This window comes from Lissotriton vulgaris, chromosome 8, assembly GCF_964263255.1.
Source record: "Lissotriton vulgaris chromosome 8, aLisVul1.2, whole genome shotgun sequence".
Classification (NCBI taxonomy): domain Eukaryota; kingdom Metazoa; phylum Chordata; class Amphibia; order Caudata; family Salamandridae; genus Lissotriton; species Lissotriton vulgaris.
Window position 1 is genome coordinate 1127926993 of NC_141696.1, and position 6851 is coordinate 1127933843.

A 6851-nucleotide genomic window follows, 5' to 3' on the forward strand; every position below is an offset into this window, starting at 1 on the left:
TAATGCACAGGCCTGGGTTCGGGTCCCGCTTGTGCTGTGTCCATGTCCCCCGGTGTTTGATTTTCGGACGGTGGTTTCACCTGCTCCTTTGCCTGGCTCCCCTTACGCCCTCTTCCTCGTGTGTGGTTCGCATACTCGGCGGGTGCTCTTGGGGTGTGTTTGCTTCAGGCTGCCTCCTGGAGGCTCTGGGGTTGCCAGTTTGCCTGTGGTTGGCGCACGTATTAGTTGCGTTCCGTGTTTCCTCAGTGCTCGCTTCAGCGGCACGTTTCCTGATATTGGAACTGTACGGTGAGGATTTGCATGGTCCCTGCGCTGTGATGACACGCATATTCGTGTGGCGTTCCATGTTTGGCGTCTCCCTTTGGGTTGCTCTCTCTGCCTTTTCGCAGGGTTCCTTGGTTTGGCTGGGGGTCCGTGGTGCTTTGGCTCGGTGGTATGTCTTGTGCCTTGTGTGGTTCTCGCCGGTCTCTGGCCGGGGTTCTGTCCCTGCCGTTGTTCTTAGTGTGTCCTTGTGTGGTGCATTTATGGGTTGCTTGTTATTCGGCGCCTTTGGTGTTGGGTTGTGGGGCCTCTGCTTCGTGATTTGCTGTAGTACCTTCCGGGCTTTGGCCCTGTGGTCCTTTTGTCCTGTGGACTCCTGTCCCCGCTGTTTTTGTGTGGGGTCGGTCCCGGTTGGTTCCTTGTTATCCGTCCTCCGGGATTTCCCGGGGGCTGAGGGCTACGGCTTGTCTGTTGTGGGCTTCCTGCTGTTGGGGTCTGTCCGTCCGTCTCTGGGCTGCGTCGGTGTTTTCTTGCTGACTGTTTCTGCTCCTGGTGGGCTCTCCTTGTATTGTCGGGGTCCGTGGCTTTGCCGCTCCCCCCCGTCTCGGCGGGCGGCTCTTGCACCCTTTTCCTGTCGGCTTCCTGCTATCACCGTGCTTTTCCTTGCCCCCTGGGGGTCGGGTCTTTGTTGCGATCCTTCTCTTCCAGGCCTATGCTGCCCTTGAGGCTTTGGCCCTTTGGTGGCTCTGCATCCTTTGGGTGGTTCCTGCCTGGTCGGTCTTGGAATTATTCGCCTGCCTCTGGTGGGGCTTGTGTTCTTCCTTTTTTGACTTCCCGCTCTGTCTCCTGGGTGTGCTGGGTTCCTCCTGCCTGTGTGTTGGTGGTGCCTTCCTCTGGCCATGCTTGGGTTCCCGGTCTGTGCTGGGTCAGTGGTTTCCCTGTGGTCATTTTTCCTGTCTGGCTTCTATTTTGCCGTTCCTTGGCATCTCTGGGGTTTTCCCCTGCCTTGCTGGGGCTTGTTGGTCCCTGTGGTGCGTTTGTCCCCTGCCTCGTGCCCCGGGGTGTGTGCGGGGTTCGCCCCTTTTGTTTCTTTGGCGCATTGGTGCTGTCCTTGCCTGGATCATTTTTTGGCTGCGGCTTTTCTGGCCCTGGGTGCTCATGTTCTCATTGCCCTCCTCCGGTGGTTTGTGGGTCGGGCCTCTCTTTGTGCCTGGTTCGGGAGTCTCCTGGGTCAGTCTGGCCCTGTCTGCTTCCTTTGGATCTCCGTTTTTTTTGGCTCTTCGGCCTTCTCGTTTGGGCTCCCGGCTTTGCGCTTCCTGGGGTCCCTTTGCCTGCTGGCTGTTTTTGTTTCCGGCGGTGCTTTGGGATTCCCTGGCGGGGTCCTGCGCTTCCGGTGTGGATGTGTCCTTGTTTCTTTACCCTGGTTTTGGGGTCCCGGGTCCTGTTGGCTCTGGTGGCTCCCTGGGTATTTTGTCATGGCTCGGGCCCGTCTTCGCCCTGCCCTTCTGTCCTTCACGCCTTTTGGTGTGTTGCTGCTGCGCTCCTGTGCCTGTCGGTTCTTCTTTTTCTCGCTGGGCTGGGGCTGACTGTCTGTTTGCCCGCCTGGGTGCTCTCTTCGGCGGCTCGCTCCCTTCTTGTGTTTCTTCCTGGGCCGGTTGCTTGGTCCCTGTGCGGGGTGTTCCCGTGCATGGCCGATTGGCTTCTTTCTGCCTCTTCTTCTCCCTTCTGGCCGTGGGCGGGCCTGTGGGCTTTTCATTTTTTTTCGCCTTTGCCTGGTTGGTTCTCCTCCGGGTCCCCTCGGTGTCGTTTTCGGCTCCTTTTCTGGGTGCCTGCCTTGGTTCTCTCCTTGGAGTCGCGGTCACTTCCGGGGGTCCTTTGTTTGACAGGGGTTTGTCCCCCTTCTGTCTCTTTTCGGCTCCCTTTTCCATTCTTCCGGCTCTTCCCTGTCTGTTGGATGGCTCTGGTGCCGCTTCCTAGTTTTTCTGGTCGCCCTTGCGGTGTTGCTGTTTTGGGCGGCCTGGTTGTCTCTTTCCACTGGTGATTTTTTGTTGTTAGGTCGCTGTAGTGGGGTTGTCCTCTGTTCATTTGGTTCCTCTCTTTGGCCTTTTGCTCCCCTCTCACTTTGTGCTGCCTGTTGGGCTGCCCTGATGTCTTGGTCGGGCCTGCTCGTTTCTGTTCTGGCCCTGGTTGCTATTGCTTTTTTGGTTCCGTGCGGTCCGGTCCCGTGCCTTTCTCTGCCTTCCTTCGGTTGGGGCGGTTTTCCTGGCGCCTCTTGGTGTCTCTGGGGTCCGGTTTGTTTTTCGGCCTTCCCGGTGTCTTCGGTCCCGGGTTGGTTCTCCTACTCGTGGTTGCCTCTCTCCTGGGTGGTCCTTCCACTCGTTCTGGTCTGTTGGGTTTGCCCTCTTTCGTGGTCATCCCCTTCTGGTCTGTTGATTCTTGTGTGTTCCATGAAGCCGCTTGGCTTTGGTATGTGCTCACTATGTAAGTCATGTGGCGAGGAAGACTAATGAGGAGGTAATGCCCCGGTTACTTACCGGTAATCTTCATTACTCCGAGTATAGTCTTCCTCGCCACATGAGTTCCCATCCCCCCCTCTCTGTCTGGCTATCGGCTTCATGTTTGTGCTTGGTGGTTTCAGGCTGATGGTTGGGCCGGCCCGCCTCTTATAGTGGTCAGGTGGTAATAGCTCGGCCATCTTGGGAAGGGATGGGAGGCATGGGAGGCTAAATTTTTGCTTTGGAGGGTTCTGGTGTGGAGCTGAAGCTCACTATGTAAGTCATGTGGCGAGGAAGACTATACTCGGAGTAATGAAGATTACCGGTAAGTAACCGGGGCATTATCATTGCAGTCTGTAGAACTGGGTTTTGGGGATAGGTATCCAGTAGTAGGTTCAAGAAGAAATACCCTTGTACCCGATAAAGGCCCAGTTGCACTAGGGATGGGAGGTTGGAGAAAAGTGAGGAGCTAACAAGTCTCCCAGTAATAGCCCTACTACCTGAATCCACTCCTTACGTAGTAGTTCTGGGGAGTGTTCCATCTCTCCCCCAAGAACCAATGAGGATTTTGGGCAGTTGAAAAATACAATGACTCTCTGGCTCACATGTAACACCGTCTTGGGTGCCCGTGTGGCTAAAAACATCAATATGGCCCGCAGAGTTAGCTGGATTGGGAGTTTGCGTAAAACAAGGCACTGGCGATTATGTAATTGTTAACTTTGATAACCCGCATACTGCGGGCAGATTATTGTTCAGGTATTCTTGTCACCCTAAACTAGGATCGGTCATCAGGGCACTCCCTTTGGGCATTTTCTATTTTCGATTTACCAAAGGAAATGCTATTTAATGCCCATAGAGAAGCTCCTCGAGGTGGGTGATTATCTAAAACACCTTCTGTGCAACAGCTCACTCCTGCGGCCTACTTACCTTCTGTAATCTCTGGCCCGCACGAAGTCTGACTCTCGTTGGAGTTAAACAATAGATTTTTTGCATTAACAGGGTTGGAGGAGTGTGATTGTCTAAGTAATTCTATGTCTCACGGCAAGGAGATTGACGTTCAGAAGCAGTATCCAATAGAGGTAGTTGAGGAGAGCCAAAGTGTAATAGCTATTACATTTTTGTCCTGGAATATGGCAGGATTGGCAAACAAGTTTCATGATCCACTATGGTGTGGTAAATAAAAAAGCTAGTTATTTACGCCGAATATACAAAAACAAAACGAACACTTTATACACTAGAATATAGTGCAACCATACCGGTTTCACGAGTGAAACACGTCTTTACTATTTTCCAAAAAATAGAACCCGTCTTTATACTATCTCAGTGGTACTCACCAAGAAGCAAAACTTGAAGACCTGGTCATCGGACTCTTGACGCTTGCGCAGGAAGTCGGGGCTCCAAAGACCTTGGACTCGGCACTCTCACTGGTCAGGCTCTGGGTTAGGACGCTCCGCTATCTTCTTCACCGCATCGTGTGGATGATCAGTCGCAGTCTGCCTCCTCGTCTCGAGGGAGTTAGCGGGAACACCCCGCTGTTGTGCACTTGAAGTCCGTCAAAAGTATGGAAGGGGACAAGGACCCGACTTACATCGCCGGCGCGTAGGGAAAAGGGAGCGTCCCTGTTCAGGCGCCAATTAATGTGGTAAATAAAAAGCTAGTTATTTACGCCGTTTCGGAATTTCTATAATTACCCAAGAAAATGGTAATGCATAAAATGAGGAGCAGAGTCCGTGGTCTTCGAGTTGAAAGGGTTTTATTCCAGAACTCGAGTTAAGGGAGAGCTCCTTCACCAAGCGGGTTCAGGAGTAGTCTACTTTGCTTGAAACATAACAGCACTTATATACAGTACGAGTGCAATCAAAAGGAAGGAGTTTCCCTTAGACTCGATTCAATCATTTCATGATGTAATCATACAGAAGACATAGCATACTTGTTCTCGTTTAAAGAATAACCTGAATAGCATTTACACATAGACAAACATATTGCATCGGGCGATTGTGGTGGCAAGTTACAGAGTTGCTGGTATCTGAGGACAGAGAATCGAGGCATTGTTACAGGGTCATTTCTGTCGGAAAGGTAAAGAGGACGAGGCATTGTGCGTTCTTTACTTCGTACACAAGGGTGGTGATGTTTCACAATGGTATGTGTGTGCAGCGGGGAAGAAGGAGAATGGGCTGTAGTAAACTATTCTTCTTTGTGGCTGTCTCGTGTGTTTGATTAGGTTTTCCCTTGGTTGTTAACCCAACCCGTGGCTGTCCTCGCAAACTAGGAAACCATTGACAAGCGAGAGCTGCTCGTTCGGTGACAGAGTTAGGGAGGGGGGGGTTTTCGAGTCAACCATCCGACTGACTCCGTTCTTGTCTAAAGGGAAAATATCGAACGGGACGGAAACCCGTAAGTTACATGGTAGCTGGACATTATTCTTTGCACGTGTCAGCTTTTACGAGAAAGAGCAGGCAAGAAGGGGTACAACGGGGTTTTGTGCTTGAAATAGGAGAATCTGCTTGCCTGGTCGATGTCAGGGTGGATAGGGTGCATGATGGGACACCAGGGAAAAAGGGAGCTTTTTAGTCAAATTCCACATTCCCTCCTTGCCCCATAGAAACCCTATTACAGAAATTCTTAATCAATTTCTATGTTCATCAGATCGTATACTTGTTCCTGTAACATGATCATTTCAGTTTTCTTTCCTCTGTTTCGTGGACGAGTACAGAAATGGCACACAGTCCACAAAGGGCGGGGCCACACTGGACACAGAGGCAACAGGTGAAGATAGTGGCCAAAACGAGTCCCAGGACTGTTAGTGCCTTCCACCCCCAGGTGGACAGGAGGTCCCGGAACCAGCCGGTCAGGGACCATGTGCCGGTGTCCATATCCAATTTGTTGGATAGAACATGGAGGCGGGAGATAGCAGAATAAACTGAGGGTGCGTTGTCTGGAATAAATACACAACAACTGGACCCTATTTCCTTACACACACCACCACGGTCGGCTAACAGGACATCTAAAACTATACGGTGCTGTAGTGTCATGAGCCTGTCTGCAGCGACCTCAGCTGTAATGTTATTTAAGGCGCCAGTTGTTTCGTCTATGGCGGCCTGAACTACACGGGTTAGTTGCCGGATGTGGCGACTATTTGCCATAGGTCCCCAGAAAGGGAGAAAACCTTTAAAGAAGTCTCCTACTTCTTGTCCTGTAGTATCTTCTGCATCTATGACCCCCCTTCGTTGTCTTCTAACTTGGGTCAGAGGGTCAATCAGGTGGTAATTGGCGGGGGCTGTGTAAGTCGGTGGTAATAGGAATGCGATGTAGCACTTTCCAGACCAGCCTTGGGGCAACCAGGTGCGTGCATGGGGTCCACAAATGAAATAGGTGTTTGGGGCAGTTACTATGGTCGGAAAATCGGGAGCGGGCAGTGTAAATGTAAATGTAAATGTAATGGGCATTTATAGAGCGCTGCTACCACTCCAAGGAGTATCTTGGCGCTTACACAACCCAGGTGGAAGAGTTGGATAGGGAAAGAAGTCCAGTTTCTTAAACACAGCCACTACACTAGGGTTCTACACAGAGAGTCAGACATGGAGAAAATCCAAGTTTTCAATGCCTTCCTAAAAGGGGCTTCTTGGGAGAAAGACCGCAAGGAAAGGGGGAGTTTGTTCCAGGCCTTGGTTCCTAGTACAAAGATGGATTTGCCACCCTTTGTAGCCAGTTTAAAGCGGGGAATGGTAAGTAAGTTCTGACTAGCGGATCTTAGGCAGCGTGCTGGGTAGTATCTTTTGAACCCCCTTCGTAAATAGGTCGGGCCACGTTGATGGAAGGCCCTAAAAGTAATCAAGAGAAGTTTAAACAGAATTCTCTTTCCTATTGGCAGCCAGTGTAAGATATTTAGAGCTGCAGAGGCAGATGATCTACGGGGCAGACGCAGTACGAGGCGGGCAGCCGCGTTTTGGATCATCTGCAATTTGTGGAGCACGATTTTGTTTGCTCCAGCATAAAGTCCATTGCAGTAATCCAGCATAAAGTCCATTGCAGTAATCCAGCCTAGAATTTATTAAGGCCACTGCGACTGTTTTCCTCGCCGAAAGAGGAAGGAGG

General features: G+C 51.3%; 1 non-coding gene across 1 annotated transcript; it reads left to right on the forward strand.

Moving 5' to 3' along the window:
• The first annotated feature begins 245 nt into the window (after positions 1-245).
• LOC147698373 (U6 spliceosomal RNA) lies at positions 246-352 on the forward strand. Its single transcript, XR_015299505.1, has one exon. It is a non-coding gene; the product is annotated as a U6 spliceosomal RNA (small nuclear RNA).
• The last annotated feature ends 6499 nt before the right edge of the window (positions 353-6851 follow it).